This window comes from Ceratotherium simum, unplaced genomic scaffold, assembly GCF_057802395.1.
Source record: "Ceratotherium simum simum isolate JZ-2026a unplaced genomic scaffold, ASM5780239v1 HiC_scaffold_43, whole genome shotgun sequence".
Taxonomy (NCBI): Eukaryota; Metazoa; Chordata; class Mammalia; order Perissodactyla; family Rhinocerotidae; genus Ceratotherium; species Ceratotherium simum.
In genome coordinates, this window is record NW_028261259.1 from 9362808 (window position 1) to 9379961 (window position 17154).

At 40.4% G+C, this 17154-nt stretch overlaps 1 pseudogene; it reads right to left on the reverse strand.

The window, feature by feature from the left end:
• Positions 1–603: 603 nt before the first annotated feature.
• LOC106800255 (putative adhesion G protein-coupled receptor E4P) overlaps positions 604–17154 on the reverse strand; it is a 29732-nt pseudogene continuing 13181 nt past the window's right edge.

Below are 17154 nucleotides of genomic sequence, written 5' to 3' on the forward strand. Positions count from 1 at the left end.
TCTAGCAGCAAAGTTATCCAGGCATTTAGTAATTATAGTGCTGAAAAACACAGCTAAAATCCAATAAGTTTAGAAAATAAATTAGAAATGGTAAAACAAAGCAAATAAGGCCAAACCACCGCTGTGATACGCCACTCTTTTAGTTTGGGATCATTTACACAAGGACATGTTCGAGATGACACTAAGAAAACAAAATTATGTTTAACCAGGGTGTAGGATAGGTTCCAAAAAGTCATCAGGCAATGAAACCAGGGAAGTGCTGATGATCAGACCACAAGATCCTTCCCAGTGACTATGCACCCCTAAATAGGGATAGTAGTGTACTTTTGCATTGCAAGAGTGCAACCCACTTTTTTATATTTATTCTTACGGAATTATTGTTATGCAAATATTAAGTGATGCAACATCTTTGGGAGCATTAAATGCAACACAGAAGACCAAGAGGCATCTGTGAGCTGAATCTAGATGTCAGTCAATCAGCTTTGGGCAAGATGGTAATAGCTGGAAGGAGAAAATCCACTTATTTCCCTCGTGATTAAAAAGGATTCTTTGAGCATTTAATTGCACGTGATGTAAAATACTGGATTCTGGATCCAAGAATTCTCCCATGTGCCCCCTTCTTTCTATGGAGATAGAAGCCCAAATAGAGGAATATGTCAGCACTCATTTTCACAGGAAAGATGGATGGTGGCATTGGTCTCATCCATATGTGACCACGGGTGGGGCGCCGTCCATAAACAGCTCAGCTTCCTGTTCTTTGCCAAGAAACAGTGACAAGATGAATCTGAGGCTGTGGTTGGACAGGTGCAGCGTCTCTTCTGCGATAGGATTCTGATGACTTCCCCAGTTCCTCCTACTTGAGTGGAGAGAATATGGAGAAAAAGTTGAAGAGAAATGAACACCTTAGAAATTAACTAAAACTTCTAGCATGCCTAGAGATGACAAGATAGAATTTCACTAAGATTCAAAGCTTGGTTAAGAGGCCCTAATATCTGACTCTGTTTACAGCCTTTTTCCCCCAAAATACCATCTATGATGGTATCTTTATTTATTTTATTTTATCTTTTTATGAACATTTACAGTGTGTTTGCAGTGTGCTCGGCACCATGCTAAGCACTTAACACATATGACCTCATTTAATCTTCACTCTGAGATAGATACTATTATTATCCACGTTAATAATAGATAATATAGATAATAATAGATACTATTATTATCCATGAATAAACTGAGGCACAGAGACAGTAAGTGGCTAGTGCAAAGTCACACAGCCTGGAAGTGATGGAGTTGGGATTTGAACCCACACACTTGGGCTACATTTAAACATGACAGTGATGGATCCCTTAAATGCTGTGGAGGATCAATGATGCTTATAAGGTTGAATATGCACTTTTTAGAATATAAAGTGTTGTCCAAGGATGAGGGATTATAATTATCTGCTTCTCGGTAGTCTTTGGGTTCACTCAAAGCAATGGTTCTCAACCTTTGGGGTGTATGAGAATCACCTAGAAAGCTAACAAATTACACAGAGATGCAGACTCACTCAAGTAAGATGGAGTATTACTTGTTAGTATTGTACTAGCTCCCCAGATGGTTCTGAGAACCACTGAGCTAAATACTCAAACGTTCCCACCTCAAAAAGTGGCTTTTCATTCTTGTCTTCCTTAGAAGATATAGGACAAGAAACAGCATTGCCTACAGGACAATATTAAGCATTGTCCCACAGCAACTGTCCTCATGGACTTCCAGGGGCTATTCTCTTTGGCCCTTGCACTGAACACTTTTTGTGCCAGACTCAGATGCTCTTCACCAGCCGCTGTGGGTGTTAGTTACTAACGACTTACAGCTTCCTCCTTCTTCAGAGAACTGCCCACAGTCAAAGGAGCTGCTTCTCCAGAAAGGTTAAAATCCATTCCCCAAAGAGCCAATGACTGAATGACACAGGAGCACAAAATGCCGGCCACCTGTCTCAAGGTGGTTCCAATTCCATGTTCAATTCACACTCCAGAATCTCCTGTGGGATCAGGCTGAAGCCAGATTCCAACTGGGGCCACACCACTGCTGATATACTCCATCCAGCCTCCCTCGCTCTTCTTCTTCTCTTTCTCAATAAATCCCAAGGATTCTAATCTCTGTCTTAGGTTCTGGTTTTGAAGAACTCAACTGAAGGCAGCCCCCCAGGAGACAGCTCAGGAGTGAGAGAACAAGACCACATGCAGGATGAGGAGGAGGTGCAGTGGCTATGCTGGCTTAGAAGCTCCACATCCTAAATAAAGCTTATATCTCTTGTAACAGCTCTGTGGGTTTAGCCCCTAGGCCACAGTATGGGACAAGCCCGGGTACAAGAGTCATAGCAATCAGGAATCTATGGCTTACCATCAAAGTGCTTAGAGTGTATTCATAGTCCTCTCAATCCAGATAATTTCACAAACCAGGGGTCGTTTTCATCAGATACATCCATCAAGTTTTTACTCAAGAGTCAGCTTCTCGTCGAGGCCCCTCATTGCCACTTATTTAAAACTGAGCTCCTCCAACTCCATGCATTCTTGATTTCTCTTCATTGCTCTTTTTTCTATAGATTATATCACTTTGTAACATACTGTAAAATCCACTTTTTGTGATTTATTGTTTGCCTCCCCCTACAAGAATGTCAGCTCTGTGAGGACAAGGATTTTTTTTCATGCGTCCAGTGCTCTTTCCCCAGCACCTAAATCAGTGCCTGGCACATACTAGACACTCAATAAATATGTGTTAAATGAATGCTGTTAAATAAATTTAAAAATTTTTGCTAATTATCATTGGATATTTGTGGATGGACTGAAGAAAGAAAGAAAGAGAGAAAGAAAGTGAGAGAGAGAGCAAGAAGAAAGAAAGAGAAGAAAAGGAAAGAGAGAGGAAGATGGGAAGAGAGAAGGAGGGAGAGAGACAGAGAGAAAGAAACAAAGAGAGAAAAAGGAAGGAAGGAAAGGAAGGGAGGGAGGGAAGGAAGGAGGAAGAGAGGGTGGGAGGAAAGAGGAAGCGAGGGAGAGACAAAGAAAGAAAGAAGATCTCTTCTGGTTTTGGTCTCAAAAACAAGAAATTTCAGCTGTTTAATGCAGGAATGTAATGCAATTTCTCTTTTCTTTCAGATCAAGAAACAAGGAAGCTCCTGGTACCATGAGATGTTGGGTTCAGACAAGGACATGGCACCAGAGAAGAGCTGATCTTACCATTTTGTTGTGGGTAGTAGAGGGAGATACTTCAGTGCATTCAATTTCAACCCCTCTCCTCATCCCAGTAAACCATTTCTTGTATTCCATTCACACCTGAAAGTTTGAGGAATATAGAGGCTTGTGTTACATCCAGAGCTTGGTTCAGGAGAAAAGACCCTAAAGTAGGAGACTAAAGATATAGATCTAAGCCCTACTCTCTACTGCTCTTTCATTGGTTTTCTGTATAATCTTGGCCATGATTATGTTGATTCATTTTATTTAAATTCAACTTCCTCAATTGTAGAAAAGGTGTTTACTAAATGTCAGACACTACATGGACTCTATATATGGTGGTGATGATGACAATGATTGTGATGATGGTGATGACAATGATGGTGATGGCTATGGTTAAGGTGCTAAAGATGGTGGTGACGACAGTGATGATAATGAAGGTTATGATGGTCATGATGATAATGATAATGAAGGTGATGATGAAGATAATGAAGGTGGTGATGGTGATGGTGATGAAGGTGATTATGATGAAGATGATGATGGTAGTAGTTATGAAAGTGATTGTGGTCATGATAATGAAGGTCATGGTGGTGTTGGTGATTATGATGATGAAGGTCACCAATTATTGAACATAACCATGTTCAAGGCACTTTACAAACAATGTATCATTTAGTTCTTACATGATCCCAATGAGGAAAGTACTTCTCTTATCCCCAATTAAAGATGAAGAAGTTGAGGCTCTTGGAGGTAAATTGACTTGTCTAAGGTCACACGGCCAGCGTTCAAAAATCATGTCATTCTTACTCCAGAGCCATGACACTAAACCCTACACTAAACCACCCCTGTGATTCCATCAGTTGCCTTCTTTTAACCTCCTTGACACGTTCTTAAAAGATATTTAAGCATTTAACACTCAATATTATTTCATCAAGACACTTAAATTGTATTTTCTTCTTCTCTGTGTGAAGAGTACCAAGCGTTAATAAGGCAATAAAAGATGAAAGAGAAATTAATGAAGTGTTAAAATGGTCTCTTTGCCAATCTTAGTTGCTGGTGGTTCCGATAAATAGCAAAAGAAAAAATGCAGGAAAACTGTTCCCAATCTTCTGTAAAGAGTAAAATTATAATAATGACCCTCACTGAGAACTTAGTATGTGCCAAGAGCTGTGCTAGGAGATTTACATAGCATTATCTCATTTAATTCTCAACTCTGTAAGGTAGGCATTGCCACATTTGTGGATGAGGAATCCAAGGCTCAGAGAGGGTAAGCAACCTGCCTGGGGTCACACAGCAATTCACTCAGTGGAAAAACTGGAATTAGAGCTGAAGTCTCTCTGAGTTTGTGGTAGATTATGCCAAATATTCCAGTGCCCCTCCCTATAGTACACATCAGTACTGGAGGATTATTCATCCTCTCTCTGGTGAATTCAAGTGTGGCCACGTGACTTATTTTGGCCAATAAAAGAGAGCGAAGCTGTGCTTCGCCATGATCTCCTTTACCTTTGCCAGGAGAATACCAATGTTCTAAATGAGGACTGCCCCTTCAGCCTACAACCCAGAGTGAAGACAATGTATATCAAGCCATAGCTATGTAGCTTGAGTGAGAAATAAACCTTTACTGTTGTAAGCCACTGAAATTAGAGAGGGAGGGGCTATTTGTTACTGCAGCATAATCTGCCTTATCCTGACTGATACATGCTCTGCTATGAACTGAATTATGTCCCACCAAAATTCATATGGAAAAGCCCTAACCCCACAACGTGACTGTATTTGGAGATACGACCTTTATGAAAGTAATTAGGGTTAAATGAGGTCATAAGGGTTGAGCCCTGATCTAGTAGGATTAGTGTCCTTATAAGAAGAGACACAAAAGCTCTCTCTCATTCTCTCTCCCACATAAGGACACAGTGAGAAGGTGGCCATCTGCAAGCTAAGAAGGGAGCTCTCGTCAGAACCTGACTGTACTCACTCTCTACTCTAAGCCTTCCAGCTTCCAGAATTGTAAGAAGACAAATTTCTGTTGTCTAAGCCACACAGTCTATGATATTGTCTTATGGCATCCCAAGCTGATGAATGCATGCTCTTGAGAGATATGTCAGAAAGCTAAATGATAGAATGCTAATGAAACCCAGCGCACACAGCACACCCAAGCAGCACCTAAACCCTTTTCCCAGAACCAAGACAACCCCAAAATACAAAAACGAAAGGTCAGAGAGGAGTGAGAATGTAAACAACCATTCAACAACACTTCGGGACTAGGCTGGTGAGAGACAGAATTATTAGCCTTACCTGGCGATTAAGGAGACAGTGTACCACAAAGAGAAAAAAACCCTGCAGGACATTGATGATGCTGAATGCATAGGCAACGACTGATCTGATTGTCTCCCTGACTTCTTCAACCATAAAAAAACCAAGGCCCCAAGGACAGCCCAGGATAAATAGCTGAGCGATGGCTTTAAATGTCATGACTCTGAAAAGGAAAAGAGTAATAATAACTACCATTTATCAGATACTCCCCATTTGTTGGGCACTGTGCTAAATGCTTTGCATGCATTGCCTTAGTTAAACCTCACAACAACCTTGTGTGGCTACGTAACTTACAAAAGTCGTACTGCTTGAGGATGAGGCAGAACACATGTTTTCAGTCACTGACTCTGGGAATAACGCTGTCTCCCACTCTTTGTAAGTGATTTATCTGCAAACTTTTACCTGGACCTGTTGGAAGATTTGTATAAAGTGCCTTCTAGAGATTTGTATTGAAAAATTGAGATGATGACGATACCATGACTTCAGAACATATCGCCATGTTGGGTTTCTTCAAACAAAAATTGTTTTTGGTAAAATGAACTGGGGTTGTTGATGGCAATTGGCTGGAGGAGTTGATGCACATAAGTGCATGTGTGTGTGTTTGCACGCATGCACACGTGTGAGCCTGCACTCATCCACACATGTGTAGAAGAATGGGGAAACACCAAGACGGGTGACACTCTGACCCACCTGAAGCAACTGAAAAGAGAGGAAGAAGATGATGAAGAAGAGAGAAGATGAAGAAACTAAGGCTAAGAGATGCTAGGTTGATCTGATAAGTAGATGAGATTAAAAGCCAGGGTCTGAAGTTGGACCAATATTCTTTTAAGTTTTGTCAGCATGACTCATCAATGCAAGGCTCTTACCCACACTTGGGTAAGATAATCAGTTTGTTCCTCTTATCAATGGGGATATTAGTAGTGCCCACCACATCAGTTGGAGTTATGAGAATTCAATTAAATAATATTGGTAAATGCCCAGCATCTATCAAGTTCTTAGTTAACATTAGTTGTTATCATCCATATTTTTAATAATTTGGATCAGCCCCAGTGAGAATTGAGTTTACACAACCAAGGAGAATGGAAACCAAAAGTAGGTGTACTCTCAGGGGGTAAAAGGATAATATTCTTGGCATTAATTTTACATGAAGAGTATGCTACACAGAAGAGCGACCCAATGAATATATGTTGAATAAAGAGATGGGAGTGTACATTAAGTTACCTGAAAATTATTGTTTTTCCTTCTTCTGTAAGTTGTCCCTCATGTATTCTTCATCTAGCACCAGGAAATTTTATGTCATGTTTTGAATGGGTTTTTCTTTCCAAGGCAGAGTGGTCCTGCAGGAAAAATCTGTAGATACCATTGATTCTGGTACCTTCTTACCTGGTATCCTGAATGGTGGAAACTTCTTCATTGAGGGAGGAAAGTTTGCTTCTCAAAATCCACAGAATTTGGAAGTAGAACACCAGTTATCTATGGAAACAGCATGGAAAATTGACTTCGAATTTTCTTTTGAGGACATGTCATGCAACTGAACTTGAGGTGGAACTAAGAATCTTTTCCCAAAAGAGACAGGCTTCATAAGGATGATATGGACATATGCTCTGGTCTTTTATACAGCACAATGTATATAACCAGTGGCACTTAGTGCTTGATTAGGGTGACTATATAATTTATCATGCAAACCAGGATGCCTTGAAAGTGGAAGAGTGCTATTCATATCTATACGTGGACAATAGATATAAATGGGGAAGTCCTGGCAAACAGGAAAACATGTCACTCTATGCAGAGTAGATACTTACTAAATATTGGTTGAATGAATGAATGTAGAGTTTTTAAAAGAATGCCCGGCAGAGGGTTATATTATATCAAAATAACCAGTGAGCTAGAGGGAAGTCAGGGAAAGACACGTGAAAACAGTGTTTCCAGTAAGAGAGGTTGATCACATTACACTATATTTCCTTATCTTCATCTCATTTCCACTTTACCAGATAAGAAACATAGTCTCTATGCTTGACCAACCCAGGATGGGCACGCCAATAAATAACTATCACTGGTCACCTACCAAGATAACGACTGCCACTGGCCCCTTGAAGCTCCAGATGAACCCCTTATCAAACTTGAGCCAGCAGCTGTTGAAAGAAAGATAAGGATTAGATGATTTTCCTCAATAGAAGGCAAAGGACTTGAATTTAGGCTCCTGTAGCAAGATCTGAGCAGTGTCAGGAGGTGATTAGCTCAGACCTGGATTTTAGATAGAATCGGACATGAGTACTCATCTGACACAAGCTCTGAGTCTCCGTTTCCCCAAGTGTAGAGTGGGGCTAACAGAAGTATTGAAAAGATTAAATGATTACTGTAGCTAGAGACCAAGTTGAAGTCAGATAGTCCTTCTGACTTTGTTCATCTTCTTCAACATTCTGTTATCTATTCTGGATCATTTGTATCTCCATATAAACAATAGAATCAGTTTGTAAATATCCACAAAATAATTTTCTGGGATTTTGATTGAAAATGCATTGAATCCATATATCAGATAGGGAATAATGTTGACTTTTTGACAATACCGAGTCTTCCTATCCGTGAACATGGACTCTCTCCCCATTTTTTTGAATCTTGTTTTTATTTCTTTCACCAAAACTTTCCTTGCATAGATCTTGTAGGAAAGATTAAATGAGATAAAGTGCATACAGTTTTTGGATATGGTTCCTGTCAAAGAGTTAAGGTTCAATAAATATAGGTATCCTAATAATAATGATTGCTATAATAAGAAAGAGAGTAAAAACAATAATTTAACTACAGCTATGAAAACTACCAGCACTAATTAAGCATATTCCATATACCAAGTACCTTGTTGCCAAAATACTTTGTATTCTGTCATGACTTATGTTGCCAAAATAACTTATTTCGAAAGGGGACCTGGCGTATGAAACTGGTAAAAGTAACAAGCAAATGCCAACACTTAGTGGGCACAGAAGCTCCCACACTTAGCTCTATTGTGAGGATTGCAAACTATGGCCCATGGGCCAAATCAAGTTCACCCCTTGCTTTTATAAATAAAGTTTTATTGAAACACAACCATATCCATTCAATATGGTCTATGACTGCTTTCACACTACAAGGGTAACATTGAGTAGTTGCCACAAAGGTCATATGGCCTGCCAAGCCAAAAATGGTTACCATCTGTCCCTTTATAGAAAAAGTTTGCCAACCCCTGAACCACCCTACCATTATATCTCTAGAATCATTCTGGCAGGACATAGGCTTCAAGCTGGAGACAGGGCATCTCTTTGACGTCAAGAGGGACAGCTTCATAAATGTTGTTTTAGCACATGCACACCTACCTCCTAACCCAAGACCCATTGCCAAAATACTAATATCTTCAAAGAACTTTGCAGAGCTTTGCAAACTTCTTTAGTGAGGCAGCAAAACATAGCTATTAAGAGCACTGCCTTGGGAATTCTGACTTATTCTCTTTTTAGCTGTGACCTTAAGAAAGTTTATTAAATGCACTAAGCCCCATATGTCCTGTGCACGAGGTAATGAAGAGTGCCTACATCAGAGGGTCGTGTAGAGATGATTTGAGATACTGCATATGGGAAGTACTATCTCTGAGGCACCACAGGCCTTCAAGAATTGTTGCTATTGTTGTTATTCTTTACATTTTGCAGATTAGCCTCAACCTATTCAACCTACACTTTCAGAACCCTACAGAACATAAAGCACACAGGTTCTTAATTTGTGGTTATGGATATGCTTTACCTCTCCCTGAATTTCCTGAAGTTGTATTCAAAATTTTGTGTGTATGTACATTTGTCTTGGGAAATAGGCCCTGGGTTTCACCAAAATTCTCAAGGGGATCCAATCCTAAAGATGCTAAGAGCCACTGCTCTAGGGACCTCCAAGAGAATAGAATTCAGGCTTAAGGAAGGACTTAAGTTTGAAGCATAATTCACAATTGGAAAATGGACTTAAATTTTTTTTTTTAAATTTCAGATCCTTTATTGGCCATGGACACCACTTCCACCACAAATGCAAACATGATGCTTACTGAGTGAATGTTCCATAATTTTTGTGTCCTGCTGTTACAGACACAGCCACAATCAGAGCTGGAATCCCATAGCCGAAAGAGTATATGAACCTACTCTTGAATCTGCCTGTACTGGTGTAGTTGGCCACCTTGAGATTCCTAACGGAGGAAGAGGTGTAGCCCTTCGAGGAGCATCCACATGAAGGAGGTCAAGTAGAGATAGTGCGGCATTGCTGCAATGATGAAGCACAGCACCTTGGGGGGGGATAGAAAAGAGTTAGGAATGTGAGATGATGTGGTCTGTACCTGGTCGTATCCTCTGCACTTATCATTTCCTGGATGCTGGCCTGGAATTTCAATTCCCAACACCTGTGACATTTTGCGTGGGGGAAACACATTTTTCTGGAGGCTTTTCCTGGCCATTGAAATCTGATTACCCCACGCAGAGGATGGGCCAGATGTGCCAAGGAATGAATGCCACGGGAGCAGCCCTGAGACCCATGATGGAGGAGAATTGGTAAATGAATACTCCATTGATCTTGCCCTTTGGGTGGGTGTGATGGTTAACCTTAAACGTCAACTTGACTGGGCTAAGGGATGTCCAGATGGCTGGTAAAACGTTATTTCTGAGTGCGCCTGTGAGAGTGTTTCTGGAAGAGATTAGCATTTGAATCAGTAGACTGAACAAAGAAGATCACCATCACCAATGAGGGTGGACGTCATTCAATGCTTAAGGGCCTGAACAGAACAAAGAGTTGGAGGAAGGGAGATTTTGCTCTCTCTGCTTGAGCTGGGACAGCCATCCCCTCCAGCCCTCAGACATCGGTGTCCAATAAAATTTAATTTACAAAAATAGGCAATGAAGAAGTGAAACTCTCACTATTTGCAGATGACATGATTGTATATATAGAAAACCCTAAAGAATCTGTTGGAAAACTATTAGAAACAATCAACAACTACAGCAAAGTTGCAGGGTACAAAATCAATCTACAAAAATCAGTTGCATTTCTATATGCTAATAATGAACTAACAGAAAGAGAGCTCAAAAAGATAATACCATTTACAATTGCATCCAAAAGAATAAAATACCTAGGAATAAGTCTTACCAAGGAGGTGAAGGACCTATACAATGAGAACTACAAGACATTATTGAAAGAAATCCATGGTGACATAAAGAAATGGACAGATATCCCATGCACGTGGATTGGAAGAATAAACATAGTTAAAATGTCTATATTACCTAAAGCAATCTACAGATTCAATGCAATCCCAATCAGAATCCCAATGACATTCTTCACAGAAATAGAAAAAAGAATACTAAAATTTATATGGGGCAACAAAAGACCCCGAATAGCTAAAGCAATCCTAAGATAAAAGAACAAAGCAGGAGGCATCACAATCCCTGACTTCAAAACATACTACAAAGCAATAGTGATCAAAACACCATGGTACTGGTACAAAAACAGACACACAGATCAATGGAACAGAATTGAAAGCCCAGAAATAAAACCACACATATACGGACAGCTAATTTTCGACAAAGGTGCTAAGAACATGCAATGGAGAAAGGAAAGTCTCTTCAATAAACGGTGTTGGGAAAACTGCACAGCCACATGCAAAAGAATGAAAGTGGACCATGTGCTATCGCCATTCACAAAAATTAACTCAAAATGGATCAAAGACCTGAAGGTGAGACCTGAAACTATAAAACTCATAGAAGAAAATATAGGCAACACACTATTTGACATTGGTTTTAAAGGAATCTTTTCAGATGACATGCCTACCCAGACTAGGGAAACTAAAGAAAAAATAAACAAGTGGGACTTTATCAGATTAAAGAGCTTATACAAGACAAATGAAACCAGAATCAAGATGAACTGACAACCAACCAGCTGGGAGAGAATATTTGCAAAACATACATCTGACAAGGGGTTGATCTCCATAATATATAAAGAACTCACACAACTGAACAACAAAAAAACAAACAACCCAATCAAAAAATGGGCAGAGGAAATGAACAGGCACTTCTCCAAGGAAGATATACAGATGGCCAATAGGAACATGAAAAGATGCTCAACATCACTAATTATCAGGGAAATGCAAATCAAAACAACACTAAGATACCACCTCACGCCCGTTAGAATGGCTATAATCACCAAGACAAAAAACAACAAATGTTGGAGAGGATGTGGAGAAACAGGAACCCTCATACACAGCTGGTGGGAATGCAAATTGGTGCAGCCTCTATGGAAAACGGTATGGAGATTCCTCAAAGAATTAAAAATAGAGATGCCCTATGATCCAGCCATCCCACTACTGGGAATCTATCCAACGCACCTGAAATCAACAATCCAAAGAGGCTTATGCACCCCTATGTTCATTGCAGCATTATTCACCATAGCCAAGAAGTGGAAGCAACCTAAGTGTCCTCGACTGACGAATGGATTAAGAAAATGTGGTATATATATACAATGGAATACTACTCAGCCATAAAAAGACAAAATCGTCCCATTTGCAACAACAACATGGATGGGCCTGGAGGGTATTATGTTAAGTGAAAGAAGCCAGGAAGAGAAAGACAAACAGTGTATGATCTCACTCATATGTGGAATATAAACCAACACATGGACAGAGAAAACTGGACTGTGGTTACCAGGGGCAGTGGGGGTGGGGGGTGGGCACAAGGGGTGAAGGGAGTCATATATATGGTGATGGACAAACAAAAATGTACAACCCAAAAATTCACAATGTTAGAAACCATTAAAACATCAATTAAAAAAAAAAAAAAAGATTGTGGGCCAGATTCGGCCTGAGTAGTGTAGTCTGCCAACCTCTGCTCATTTTCAAATGAAGAAACTGAGGCCCAGAGAGGTTAAAATCTCACCAAAGATCACACAGCTAGTGAAAAATAAAAATGGATTTGAAACCCAAACTGTCTCCAGAAAGCATACTTACTCTTAACCATAGCACTATACGCCTCTCAAGAAAAAAAAATAAAAAAAGAAATGGTGCTCTCATAACCTGCTGTTTGTGAGATCAGAGCCTTTTAGGGTTAAAAGGAGACTTGGAGAATATCTAGTTCCAATTCTTCCTGGATATGATGATGATCATGATCATGATGAAGATAAAGGTTAACATTGTTCTCTGAGTGATCAGTCCAGACCTTTTCTATGTTTCATCCTGCCAAGTCCTTACTAGAGTCCTATGATGATGCCCATGTTTTAGAGAGGAAGTTTAAAAAGGAAAAATTACTTCATTAACATCATATAGCAAGCAGAATGAAGAGTAGAGATTCAAGTGTAGATACTTTACAACCTCTTTGCTCATACGTAGGGTAAAATTAACTACTCTTGTGATAAGCCACTGACATTTTTGAGTTTATTTGTTACAGCAGCTATTGTAACCCTATCTAATACCACCAGTCTGACTCTCAATCACTTTGCTAAATTGCCCCTCAGAGTATATGGGTCTTGTTCAAAGTTATACAGGAGGGGAGCTGACATGAGAACTCTTGCTTTCTCCTCCTACATCATCACTGCTGATTATTGCCTCTCTTCCCATCTTTCCTCAAGAAAGATGGCTAGATTTGATTATGACAACAAGATAATTTGGTTAAATCATATACCTCAGGCTCAGTTTTATCAATCCCTGTGAGGAAGAGGAGGTGGGCCAGGAAGAGGCAGATGGAGAGCTGCAGGTGGAGGGTGGTGCTGGTGTTCTGGATGGGTCAGCAGAGGAGGAAGGTGAGGACTGCCAGGAGGAGACACAGCAGAGAGGCTCAGTCCCACACAGGTGATCACAGCCAGAACAGGATCCACCTATGAGCCACCAAAGGAGGAATCTCTTATATTCTCCAACTCTGCATTTATGTTCCTGATGGAGAGTCAGATGGGTTTCCCAGTTCAGTCCCTCAAACAAGTGACTTGATGTCCCCATTTCAAAAAAGGGACAGTAATAGCATTTACCACACAGAACTGTTGAAAAACCAAAACCACTAGATCGGGGCTGTCCAATAGAAATACGTGAGCCTCATGTGTAACTTTAAATTTTCTAGTAGCCACATTTTTTAAAATGTAAAAAGAATCAGGTCAAATTAATTTAATAGTATATGTTCAAAATATTGTCAGTTCAATGTGTTGAATATAATCAATATAATAGTATAACTAAATATAATCAGTTCAAATTACAATCAATATAAAACAATTATTAATGAGATATTTGATATTCTTTTTTCCATAGTAAGCCTTTGAAATTCAGTGTATATTTTACACTTAGAGCACATCTCAATTCAGACGGTATATTTTCAATTGTAAAAGTGAAATGTAGTCCTACCAAACAATAAAGTTGTGTTTAATGGGAAAATATTATACACTGCTTCTTAATTTAAATAAATCAAACAAATAAAATTAAGAATTTGGTTCTTCAGTCACACTAGCCACATCTCAAGTATTCAATAGCCACGTGTGGTTGGTGATCCTACTGGACAACACAGTACTTAAAAGTAATCTCTATGGGGGCCGGCCCGGTGGCGCAAGCGGTTAAGTGCGCACGTTCTGCTGCGGCGGCCCGGGGTTCGCGGGTTTGGATCCCGGGTGCGCACCGACGCACCGCCTGTTAAGCCATGCTGTGGCGGCGTCCCATATAAAATAGAGGAAGATGGGCATGGATGTTAGCCCAGGGCCAGTCTTCCTCAGCAAAAAAGAGGAGGATTGCCATTGGATGTTAGCTCAGGGCTGGTCCTCCTCACACACACACAAAAAAAGTAATCTCTATGAAGGTTGGTATTTCCTTATGTGTCTTGTTCTCTGCTGTATCCCCCATGCCTGGAACAGCATCTGGCATACAGTAGGCACTCATATGTCAACTTGTTGAATGAATAAAATGAGGCCATGCATTTAAATATGCAATATAATGGTTGTCATACAGTAAATATCCAATAAATGGGAGCTAAAAAGAAATAGAGGAAGAAGTTAGGTAAATTTCTTTAAACCTGAGTTATCCTAGACATGGTTTGGACCTAGGAAGTTTAGTGGATTATGCTTTTCCATTGGTGACAGTCAGTTGCCTTCCTTCTGATCTTCCCAGGAAGGTTTAGCAGTAACTCTGTCTTGCAGAGTAATGGATGTTTTTGATCACAGATCACCTTGGACCTTTCCACTGTAGGGGCTGATAACCCAACTTTCCAATGTCTGAGAACTTTCTCTGCTTGCTTGAGCTGTCTCTACCCATGCCCATAGAAGTGTCAGAGAATTAATGTCCCCTGGATGCAGTTTTCAACAAGTGACTGAAGGGAGGTGGTGTATAAACACTTCAGTTCTCTCGCTGTTCAGTTAAGATGCCTCTGAGGTGTGTCTTCTACATTAACTCCCAGAGTCCTCCAGAGGGAATTAACTGTCAGTCACCCACAGTGGTAACTGGCTTGATAATGCTCTCTGCATTGGCTTCTGTCCTTTTTCCATTTCACTTCCCCAGTGTCCCACTGGTGCTTCCTGGAATTACCTTCCACTTGACTCCTTATCTTAGAGGCTTTTTCTAAGACATGGAGAGGACCTCCCAGCTTCCTAGACAGAATCAGATTCACAGGAGAGGACCATGAATCTTGGTACCTTGGGAGCAAGATCCATGAGCACAGCAAAGCTGGAAAGGTGGGAGCACTTGCATTTGGTGTAAGAATGGTTGCTGCCTGCATGAGAGCAGCCCTCCATCGACCAGCTGCCCCCCTCCTCCGATCCTTCCCAGTAGACACAGAAATATTTTGTTCTTGCCCCACCAGGCTGGAAAGAGAATAGCATAAAAGTGTGTCTCTGGTTTTATCATTTCAACTTCATAGGTTAGTCACAGATGCACTGGGTTGGAAACTGGATTGGGAAAAATCTCATCATCTGGAATAATCGTGGGGGAGAGTTCTGTACCACCACATCTGCTGTGGGGTTTATTCTTCATTCATTCTGCCCTTCTTTGGTCACCTCAGAGCCCCAGGAATTGACCCTTATGAACTGATTCAGCTGGGCTCCTTGTCATTTGTAGTAGTAATGAGAAGAACTGATGAGTGATCATTGGATGAGAGGAGAAGGGGGTGAGGTATTTCTTCCAGAATCCTTTTCTGTTCCAGGCTCTCTCTACCTCCAGCAGGGAAATCCCTCTTCCATGCCTCCAGCTCTCCTAGGCTCAATAATGTTTATCCCTCCATTCCCTTTTTGGCTCCAATGTGATAATAGCTTCCCTTGGTAGCAGTCTCTGGGTGCCTCCACATTTATTGTCACTTCTCTTCACTCTGAATGATCAGAGTTGGATTCAGTTCCCTGACAGGACCCTGATCAAACACCCCTTTAAGGTCATGCATAGAGGACAAGCCCTGGGTCTCGCTCACCTGGGTATATTGGAAGGTCAGGAATACAGGTTCAGACAGATAAACCTTTTCTTTCACACCAGTGGTGCCACTCACAATACGAGAGCTCAATTTCATTTCCTTTGTCCCTCTTCTATCACTAAAAAAGGATCCATTCAGAATATCCCCAAGAGATCGATAAGTGATAAATGCAACTGCACCCCTATCTGAGAAAAATGGGAGAGAACTCATTTTAGAGGGTGTCCATAGTTTGAGGAATCGGCACACTAGGGTCTTGTGTGAGTCATAAGGCAAACATAATGTATAGAAAAAATCGCCCTTGGAAATCCCTTAAATTGCCCAATCAATGTATTACATGTGGTTTAGTGTGCAGTATTTTGTATATGTAGTACATATTATAACACACCACACATTATAAAGGATATATATGCAACATATCCCATTGATGTGTTGTAAAATACATATGAGCCCTTAGACATCAAAATCAGAGTCAAGAGGCAAGATGTTTGTCCTCAGAAGTTGGAACTGAAAGGGATGAGGAAACTACACATTCTCATCTTTCATCTCAAGCTTACTCCGGGTTATCTAGTCTAGTGGGAACCATTCGATTTAATTCATTCTCTCATTCTCCTTCCTTCCCTCTCTCTCCCTCTCTCTCTCTCTGCCTCTGTCTCTGTCTCTCTCTCTCTCTCTCTTTCTCCCTCCTCTCCTTTCCCCTCCCCTTTTCGTGCAAGAAGAGTTTAATTCATAGAAGTTAAATGCACATATGATGCTCTGTAGCATGACACAGTGTTTCCTAAATTGCCATTATTTATTCATGTGCTACCATCCCAGTTTTAGGCAAAGCCACTTACCATCTGTGTTATTATTTACTCCATTTAAAAAATCAACTCATTTTTATATCTTTTTACCTCCCTTGCCTCCATTCTGTAGCTCATAGTAAGGAGTGAAAATTAATCGGTAGCCAGAAATTTTCTGGAGGAAATACAGCAGGTATTTCACTCGCACAAGGTAACTGGGTCTTTCTTTTTGAGAAAATTTTCATGCATTCATTCATTAATATATTTATTCATTTATTCATCCAATATTTATTGAGCATCTACTGTGTGCCAGACAGTGTTCTCGGCATTGTGGTACAGCGGTGAACAAAACAGGCAGAGTCCTTGCCATCAGAGAGCTGATGTATGGGAAAGATGGACAACAAACAAATAAATAAATTAGCAAAACATTACGTAGTGTGGATGCTGTGCAGAGACTTAAATAAG